The 7,148-nt window shown below is 39.1% G+C and overlaps 1 long non-coding RNA gene and 1 pseudogene across 2 annotated transcripts in view; one reads left to right on the top strand and one right to left on the bottom strand.

Moving 5' to 3' along the window:
* The window catches only part of LOC133649660 (uncharacterized), a 14,190-nt gene extending 14,087 nt beyond the window's left edge, over nt 1–103 (bottom strand). The window contains exon 1 of one of the 2 annotated variants that reach the window (XR_009826110.1): nt 1–103. This exon is cut by the window's left edge and continues 9 nt beyond it. This is a non-coding gene — a long non-coding RNA (uncharacterized LOC133649660). The other variant, XR_009826111.1, reaches the window with a different exon arrangement.
* Nucleotides 104–3,077: 2,974 nt separating this feature from the next.
* On the top strand, nt 3,078–3,207 carry LOC133651264 (U1 spliceosomal RNA; annotated as a pseudogene).
* Nucleotides 3,208–7,148: the final 3,941 nt, after the last annotated feature.

The raw sequence follows: 7,148 nt of genomic DNA on the forward strand, positions 1-7,148 counted from the left end.
CCTCTGATTTCCTCTTTTTTGGGTTGTTTAGCAGTACAGCAAGCGCAGGTATTGCAATCTTTACGGATGAGTGTTCGGCAGCCGTGCTTTACTCCAAACAAATTATATAAGCTATATATTGCGTCAGCCAATGACGAGGCTCCTTCGTGGGCTCTGCTCACCCCTCCTATCTCTAAATCCTGTAGTTTGATCTGAAGGGTTTGACTGCCACAAAGACAAATTTTGTTATCCAGGGTTTTATTTACTAAACTACTTAATTATAAGCTACAGACAGCACGCAGACGTACAATTAGTACTGTCACGATATACTGTATGATGCTAATATGTTTTTTTTTTTTTTTAAGTTAAAGAATTTAACTTAGGTACTTCCATTTTAAGTACCGTAATTTCCGGACTATAAGCCGCACCTGACTATAAGCCGCACCAGCTAAATTTAGGGGAAAATACAGATTGCTCCATATATAAGCCGCACCCGACTATAAGCCGCAGGGTTTTGATGTGTAATTACCGTAGTATATAGAGGTTCCTGCTACCACGGAGGGGATTGTCGGGACAGAGATGACTGTTTGGGAACGCAAAGCGTCCCATTTATTAACTATAAATCTTTCAATCATTCAATCAAACTTTCACATCTTTGACATGGCGAACAGCATTCGTGCAGAGTACAAATAATACAACGGTGCAAAGTAATACAAAGTGCTTGCCTGTACGTTATCAAAATAAGCAGCCTACCGTATATGAAAAGTCAGTCTTTAATCATTGTGTCATCGTCTTCCTCCTGCGTACTAAAACCACCAAAATCCTCTTCGTCGGTGTCGGAGAAGAAAAGGCCGTATATAAGCCGCACCCTTGTATAAGCCGCAGGGACCAGAACGAGGGGAAAAAGTAGCGGCTTATAGTCCGGAAATTACGGTAGTCCTGTGAACCAACCTCCATAAAGTTGTCTCGTAATATTGTAGACTAGTGTCCAATCTTTGCGTCCATATTGCTATCTTCTACGTGGGGATATATACCGTTAGGATCTTATACAAACCGATACCAATATGGATGTTCTTTATCGATAATGGTATTCATCTGTAGTCTTATTGATATAAATGGTGAAAATAAAGATGTAAAATGTTTTATTTATTACCATTTTAATTAGCACGAGCGGTTTTGCAACACCAACATCATGTAACATCTCACAGCAAGGAAGTCTTTAATCAACACTCGGACTTGGACTTAGACTTAGACAAACTTTAATGATCCACAAGGTAAATTGTTCCACACATTAGCTCAGTTACAAAGGATGGAAAGAATAAGGGTGGAAAGGATAATGCACAAAAAGGCACACATAGAGGGCGAAAACAAAAGGTATAAAGTAGACTAAAATGTACTTTAGTAGCAATATAAAATATAGCATATATGTAATATTTACATACAAACCCCGTTTCCATATGAGTTGGGAAATTGTGTTAGATGTAAATATAAACGGAATACAATGATTTGCAAATCCTTTTCAACCCATATTCAGTTGAATGCACTACAAAGACAAGATATTTGATGTTCAAACTCATAAACTTTATTTTTTTTTTTCAAATAATAATTCACTTAGAATTTCATGGCTGCAACACGTGCCAAAGTAGTTGGGAAAGGGCATGTTCACCACTGTGTTACATGGCCTTTCCTTTTAACAACACTCAGTAAACGTTTGGGAACTGAGGAGACACATTTTTGAAGCTTCTCAGGTGGAATTCTTTCCCATTCTTGCTTGATGTACAGCTTAAGTTGTTCAACAGTCCGGGGGTCTCCGTTGTGGTATTTTAGACTTCATAATGCGCCACACATTTTCAATGGGAGACAGGTCTGGACTACAGGCAGGCCAGTCTAGTACCCGCACTCTTTTACTATGAAGCCACGTTGATGTAACACGTGGCTTGGCATTGTCTTGCTGAGATAAGCAGGGGCGTCCATGGTAACGTTGCTTGGATGGCAACATATGTTGCTCCAAAACCTGTATGTACCTTTCAGCATTAATGGCACCTTCACAGATGTGTAAGTTACCCATGTCTTGGGCACTAATACACCCCCATACCATCACAGATTCTGGCTTTTCAACTTTGCGCCTATAACAATCCGGATGGTTCTTTTCCTCTTTGGTCCGGAGGACACGACGTCCACAGTTTCCAAAAACAATTTGAAATGTGGACTCGTCAGACCACAGAACCCTTTTCCACTTTGTATCAGTCCATCTTAGATAAGCTCAGGCCCAGCGAAGCCGACGGCGTTTCTGGGTGTTGTTGATAAACGATTTTCGCCTTGCATAGGAGAGTTTTAACTTGCACTTACAGATGTAGCGACCAACTGTAGTTACTGACAGTGGGTTTCTGAAGTGTTCCTGAGCCCATGTGGTGATATCCTTTACACACTGATGTCGCTTGTTGATGCAGTACAGCCTGAGGGATCGAAGGTCACGGGCTTAGCTGCTTACGTGCAGTGATTTCTCCAGATTCTCTGAAGCCTTTGATGATATTACGGACCGTAGATGGTGAAATCCCTAAATTCCTTGCAATAGCTGGTTGAGAAAGTTTTTTCTTAAACTGTTCAACAATTTGCTCACGCATTTGTTGACAAAGTGGTGACCCTCGCCCCATCCTTGTTTGTGAATGACTGAGCATTTCATGGAATCTACTTTTATACCCAATCATGGCACCCACCTGTTCCCAATTTGCCTGTTCACCAGTGGGATGTTCCAAATAAGTGTTTGATGAGCATTCCTCAACTTTATCAGTATTTATTGCCACCTTTCCCAACTTCTTTGTCACGTGTTGCTGGCATCAAATTCTAAAGTTAATGATTATTTGCAACAAAATTTTTTTTATCAGTTTGAACATCAAATATGTTGTCTTTGTAGCATATTCAACTGAATATGGGTTGAAAATGATTTGCAAATCATTGTATTCCGTTTATATTTACACCTAACACAATTTCCCAACTCATATGGAAACGGGGTTTGTTTATATACAGTATATAATATATACTGATATATTATTACATCTGCTTTTTAGGTCTTAAACAAGTCAACTGTGTTTGCTAACCTACTTACCTGGCAGGGGAGATACCATGTTAAAGAAGGTAGTTCACCTAGGGTGAGGCTCAGCCATTGCACTCCGGCTGTGCTGACCCTTACGAATTCCCCAAATGTGGGAATCTCGACTGCTCAGTGGCCTAGTGCAGGGGTCGGCAACCCGCGGCTCTAGAGCCGCATGCGGCTCTTTAGCGCCGCCCTAGTGGCTCTCTGGAGCTTTTTCAAAAATGTATGAAAAATGGAAAAAGATGAGGGGAAAAAATATATTTTTTGTTTTAATATGGTTTCTGTAGGAGGACAAACATCACACAAACCTCCCTAATTGTTATAAAGCACACTGTTTATATTAAACATGCCTCACTGATTCGAGTATTTGGCGAGCGCCGTTTTGTCCTACTAATTTTGGCGGTCCTTGAACTCACCGCAGTTTGTTTAAATGTATAACTTTCTCCGACTTTCTAGGACGTGTTTTATGCCACTTCTTTTTCTGTCTCATTTTGTCCACCACACTGTTAACGTTGTGCGTGAAGGCACAAAGGTGAGTTTTGTTGATGTTATTGACTTGTGTGGAGTGCTATTCAGACATATTTGGTCACTGCATTAATGCTAGCTAATCGATGCTCACATGCTATTTAGGCTAGCTATATGTACATATTGCATCATTATGCCTCATTTGTAGCTATATTTGAGGTCATTTGGTTTCCTTTAAGTCATCTTAATTCAATTTATATCTCATGACACACTATCTGTATGTAATATGGCTTTTAATTTTTTGCGGCTCCAGACAGATTTGTTTTTGTATTTTTGGTCCAATATGGCTCTTTCAACATTTTGGGTTGCCGACCCCTGGCCTAGTGGTTAGAGTGTCCGCCCAGAGATCGGTAGGTCGTGAGTTAAAACCCCTGCCGAGTCATACCAAAGACTATAAAAGTGGGACCCATTACCTCCCTGCTTGGCACTCAGCATCAAGGGTTGGAATTGGGGGTTAAATCACCAAAAATTATTCCCGGGTGCGGCACCGCTGCTACCCACTGCTCCCCTCACCTCCCAGGGGGTGAACAAGGGGATGGGTCAAATGCAGAGGACAAATTTCCCCACACCTAGTGTGTGTGTGACAATCATTGGTACTTTAACTTTAACTAATGCAGTTATGTCATCATCTTGTCAAGACCACACAGATCCATCATTGTGTTAGTATTCATTACAAATACACCCAGCTGGAAATATTTATGTATTGCATTCACCTTTTACATGATAGATCATGTGAAATATATCATATAAAACAATACAATTAATTAGCATGTCAGATGGATGTGCATTTTAAGCAAGGTGTGTTTTGATGCCATGCAAACACAGCGCAATGGAGTGACGTCAGATGGTAATGAGAGACCTGTCAGCTGTTATCTTGTTTCAGAGCAATTTTATGAATTAATATAAATAAAAACCCATTTAAAACAAATACAATTTTAAGACTGGCTTGCTGTATTTTGTAGGAAACCCAAGTCAATGTATTCTAAAGGTCAACGGTGGGCTTGACAACGTGTACAGGAGAGACAACCTCTACAAAAATATCCTTTGGATTTTTTTTGTCCCAGTTTACGCCGGCTGATTTGCCCCGCTTTTTAAGCTTTTTCTCTGGCATCAAGAATGCCTGATAAAGAGCAGAACTGGCCTGCAGAGCCGCTGTCCACGGGGAGAAATGGTTTTCGTTTGATGCGAGTTGCGTTTTAAGCCCCGCGGCTAGCATGAGCTTTAACATCTGCTCCTGTCGCAACCAGGGGATGAGGTGCACAACACTGTGGCGCAATCATCTACAGCCCGCTGCACACATATGCACACTTAGGTTTTGTCGAACGATTAACAGTATAAAAAGACTGTAAACTGCATATAAAAAATGTATTTGAAATAGCCCATAGCAACTATTGCAGTGGTCTTCTGTCTAACCAGGCAACCACCGATTTTAAATGTTCATGTGTGTTGTTGTCTTTTAGCTCCACAGACCCCACACTGATCCATTGAGTGATCAATTATGCAGCTCTCCTTCAATTTGGCAGCCTCTATTTGCTAGGTGGTCATTAATGGTGAAATGTTGAATAGGAACTGATGTTCACTACAATTATCTCATGTATGTCATTAACCCTCGATATCTTCGGGTCATTCATTAAAATGTTCCCCTTAAATTAGCCTGAAACTGCGATGTGACAGATTGGAACCTTGTGCCTAAACACGTTGGATTGAAAAAACATATACAAAATTGCATTGTTGGTGTCATAATGTGTTTTAATGAAATCATTTTGTTTATATTTCAACTTCAATTTATATTTACATTCTGAGAGATTTCTGAGAATGTTTAATTTGTATGGCATTATTGGCTTTATTTGAACAAAAACTCTTACGGTACATTAAACATATGTTTCTAATCGCAAGTTTGTCCTTAAATAGAATAGTGAACATCCTTGACAACTCGTCTTTTATTAGTAAGTAAACAATTAGTCTGCTGACGTATGCAGTAACATATTGTGTCATTTATCATTCTATTATTTTGTCTAAATTATGAGGGACAAGCTGTAAAAATGTGTAATGTTGTCTGTCTATCTGTGTTGGCCCTGCGATGAGGTGGCGACTTGTCCAAGGTGTACACCGCCTTCCGCCCGAATGCAGCTGAGATAGGCTACAGCACTCCCCGTGACCCCAAAAGGGACAAGCGGTAGGAAATAGATGGCTGGATATTTGTCCATCAGATGGCGCTACTTTTTCCCATGCATGCAGCAAAACTCAATATCCTTAGATTTCTCTATAAAGGTACCTTGCTATTTAAAATAAGTTTTTTTTTAAGGTTTGATGTCCATATTTAAATATTATATATACAGTACAGGCCAAAAGTTTGGACTCCTCCTCATTCAATGTGTTTTCTTTATTTTCATGATTGTAGATTGTCACTGAAGGCATCAAAACTATGAATGAACACATGTTGAGTTATGTACTTAACCAAAAAAGGTGTAAAAACTGAAAACATGTTTTATATTCTAATTTCTTCAAAATAGCCACCCTTTGCTCTGATTACGGTTTTGATCACTCCTGGCATTCTCTTGAAGAGGTAGTCACCTGAAAGGATTTTCACTTCACAGGTGTCATAGTTTTGATGCCTTCAGTGACAATCTACAATATAAATAGTCATGAAAATAAATAAAACGCATCGAAATGAGAAGGCGTGTCCAAACTTTTGGCCTGTACTGTACATGTATTAGTTTTTCATATAAAATTTCCAACATGTTTTTGTCATTAAGAGGTTTAAAGCAGGGGTTCTTTCCCCTTATGACCTCGGCGCCCAACTTTTCAACTAAAAAGTGGCCTGGGGCCCAGTCAAATATTAACACTGAATTAGTAATCTTACTCTTGATTTTAATTACATACAATAATTATATTTAACTTACTTACAGTTTACCAGGAACAATCTTGTCAAATGACATGGAACCTTGTGTTAGTCACTAAGATTAGTATCGAGGCTTGGGTCAGGTTTATTACGTAAATAAATACAAATTTAATGTACCGTATTTTTCGCAATATAAGTCGCAGTTTTTTTCTTAGTTTGGCCGGGGTGCGACTTATACTCAGGAGCGACTTATGTGTGAAATTATTAACACATTACCGTAAAATATCAAATAATATTATTTAGGTCATTCACGTAAGAGACTAGACGTATAAGATTTAATTGGATTTAGCGATTAGGAGTGACAGATTGTTTGGTAAACGTATAGCATGTTCTATATGTTATAGTTATTTGAATGACTCTTACCGTAATATGTTATCAGGCACGTTCTCAGTTGGTTATTTATGCGTCATATAACGTACACTTATTCAGCCTGTTGTTCACTATTCTTTTTTTATTTTAAATTGCCTTTCAAATGTCTATTCTTGGTGTTGGGTTTTATCAAATAAATTTCCCCAAAAAATGCGACTTATACTCCAGTGCGACTTACACATGTTTTTTTCCTTCTTTATTATGCATTTTCGGCCGGTGCGACTTATACTCCGGAGCGACTTATACTCCGAAAAATGCGGTACTCCACAATAAGGGACT

The sequence above is a fragment of the Entelurus aequoreus genome, linkage group LG05 (genome assembly GCF_033978785.1).
Source record: "Entelurus aequoreus isolate RoL-2023_Sb linkage group LG05, RoL_Eaeq_v1.1, whole genome shotgun sequence".
NCBI lineage: Eukaryota > Metazoa > Chordata > Actinopteri > Syngnathiformes > Syngnathidae > Entelurus > Entelurus aequoreus.